The 2,500-nt window shown below is 79.1% G+C and overlaps 2 non-coding genes across 2 annotated transcripts in view; both read left to right on the top strand.

The window, feature by feature from the left end:
* The first annotated feature begins 1,095 nt into the window (after positions 1-1,095).
* On the top strand, positions 1,096-1,248 carry LOC134149800 (5.8S ribosomal RNA). The gene has a single exon (XR_009960494.1). It is a non-coding gene; the product is annotated as a 5.8S ribosomal RNA (ribosomal RNA).
* Positions 1,249-2,471: 1,223 nt separating this feature from the next.
* Positions 2,472-2,500, top strand: part of LOC134149819 (28S ribosomal RNA) — a 4,176-nt gene continuing 4,147 nt past the window's right edge. Inside the window, exon 1 of the ribosomal RNA XR_009960512.1 lies at positions 2,472-2,500. This exon is cut by the window's right edge and continues 4,147 nt beyond it. This is a non-coding gene — a ribosomal RNA (28S ribosomal RNA).

The raw sequence follows: 2,500 nt of genomic DNA, 5'->3' as shown, positions 1-2,500 counted from the left end.
TTTAAAGACTCAGGCGGCCCGATGCGACCCGGGGGGCAGCCGGGCGCACTGCCGGAGGGCCGGGGGGTCGGCGCGCGCGGGCGCCGCGCCCCCCCATGCCAGCCGGCGTGCCCCGCGCTCGCCCCGCGGGCAGCCGGGACGGAGAGGGGGTACCCTGCCCCCTCTCTCCGCGGTCTGGTCTCGGCGGAGAGACGCCGCGCGGTCGGCCTCGCGCCGGCCTGCCTCGAACGCGTGACCCCCGGCGCGAGCGCGTGCTCGCTGCCGGGACGGCGAGCCCCCACCCAGCGCGGGTGGTGCGGACGCCGAGCCTCTGCGCATCCAGGCTCCCGCCTCGGCCGGTGCTGTCAGCCCCCCGGCGTGGCCGCTGGCGGCGCCCTGCCCCAGCACTCCGCCATCCGGCGCGCCTGCCTCGCTCTGCCCGACCCGGCTTCGCTGGGCGGCGGGCGGGCGGGCGGGCGGGCGGCGGGGGCGGCCCCCCCCCGGTCTCCGCGTGGAGGCGGGGAGAGCGGGTGCCGTTCCCCGCCTGTCCCGTCCCGCCCGCCTGCCCGGCGCCGGGCGTCTGTCCGCGGGAGGGCAGGGCGAGCGTGTGGTGTCGTCGGGAGGCGCGAGTGCGCGCGCGGGCGCCGTCTCGGGCACGGCGGAGCTGGCGGGGGCCGGCGAGGCAAGCGCGGAGCCTGGGAGTGCGGGGCCGGTGGGCCGCGTGGGCGAGTGGTCCGTGCCGCTGCCGGTGGCGGCCGGGCTGCGATGCCGGTGGTCCGCGGGGACCCCCCCGTCCTTGAGGCAGGCGGGCGCGGCTGGCGCGTGGGCTCCCTGCGGGGCCGGGCCGAGCCGAGCGCCTGGGCCGGACTCGAAGCGAGAAAAGGGTTGTCCCAGGTCGGGAGCGAGGGCTCCCCGCCCTTCTCGTTCGGGTTTGTCCTCCCCCCCCCCATCAACCTCTGTGCTTGTACGGTCGGTGAGGCGAGCCCCGCTCTCCCCGCTGTCCCTCGCTCAGCAGCCGGCGGCGGCGCGAGGAGGGAGGTGGAGGGGAGGGGGCCCTCAGGGGCTGCCAAGGCGGCCTGGTCCCCCCGCGCGTGCGGCGGGGACCGAAACCGAGACAACTCTTAGCGGTGGATCACTCGGCTCGTGCGTCGATGAAGAACGCAGCTAGCTGCGAGAATTAATGTGAATTGCAGGACACATTGATCATCGACACTTCGAACGCACTTGCGGCCCCGGGTTCCTCCCGGGGCTACGCCTGTCTGAGCGTCGCTTGACGGTCAATCGTCACCCGCCCTGTTGGTGCAGCGGTGCCGTCCCTCCCGGGGGGGCGGAGGGGGAAGGGCGCGGCGGCGGCGGTGCGCGGCGGCGGCGGCGAGCCGGCGGCAGCGGCGGCAGCGGCGGAGCTGGGACCCCGGTGCGTGCACCGGCGGCCCCGGTCTCGCGGCTGACCCGCCCGGCTCTGTCGCCCGTCCGCCGCGGCCGGCGTGCCCCGCCGCGCCTGCCTCCCCCTCCTTGCCCGCCGGGCTCGGGGGCCGCCGCTGTGCGGCAGGTGCGGTGTGACGCGGCTGGGGTGCCTCGCAGGCCCGCGCCCCGTGCGGCTGGGCCTTCGTCCCCCTAAGTGCAGACTCGGGAAACCCCCGCTCCCGGAGCGCCCGCTTCGCGGAGTTCGTCCCGCCGGGCCCCCAGGGCCGGCGGGTCGCGGCGGCCCGGCGCCTGTCGCCGCCGCCCGCCACCGCTCGCCAGTGCCGCCGAATGGGCTTTCCTCCACCGCTCTCCCGGTGGTGCGCTGGTCCCCCGTTCCCCTCCGGGGCGGGGCGGCCGGCCGCCCGTCCCCTACCCCCTGCCCTGACCGCTGCCGTTTCGGCGCCCGCCAAGCGGCCCCCCCGCCGAGTCCCCCCCCGCAGCACGCCCGCGCCCGTCGCGTGTGCCGAGCCACTTCCACCCGCCGGCTGGCGTCAGCCGGGGCGTTGCGTTGAGGCCGGCAGCGACGGGCGCGGGAGCCGCGGGGGGGGCAGGAGCGGGGGGGCGGCGCGGGCGCCGTGCGGGGGCGGCAGGGGAGGGGAGGGGGGGGGCGCGCCGTGCCGCTCCGTGCCGGGGCGAGAGCGGAGGCAGCGGCCGGGAGGAGGAGGAGGAGCTCAGGCCCAGCCGGCGGAGGGCTGCGCGAGCGTGTGAGCGAGCGAGCGTGCGTTCGGGAGCCGGGCCCGGGGGAGGTGCGGACCTCGCCCCCCCGGCCCCGCGCGGCTGTCTGCGGGTGGGTACCGCGGTGGTACCGCACCGTGCTGCCGCGCGTGCGTGTCGGAGGGGCCCCTCCTCCCCCCTCTGTGGCGGCGGCCTCGGGTCGCCGCGCCGCTTCCCGCCGTGGTCCTGGCTAGGGGCCTCGGGCCGTCCTCCCGCCGGCGGGCGCGCGCCCGCCGGCTGTGCCCCCCTCGGGCCTCCTCCGGGAGTCGAAGCGCGGGGGGCGGGCGCGTGCCCGCCCCGCCTCCATCCGATTGCGACCTCAGATCAGACGTGGCGACCCGCT

This window comes from Rhea pennata, chromosome 21 (assembly GCF_028389875.1).
Source record: "Rhea pennata isolate bPtePen1 chromosome 21, bPtePen1.pri, whole genome shotgun sequence".
NCBI classification, from domain to species: Eukaryota; Metazoa; Chordata; class Aves; order Rheiformes; family Rheidae; genus Rhea; species Rhea pennata.
This window is presented reverse-complemented; position numbering and strand designations above follow the sequence as displayed.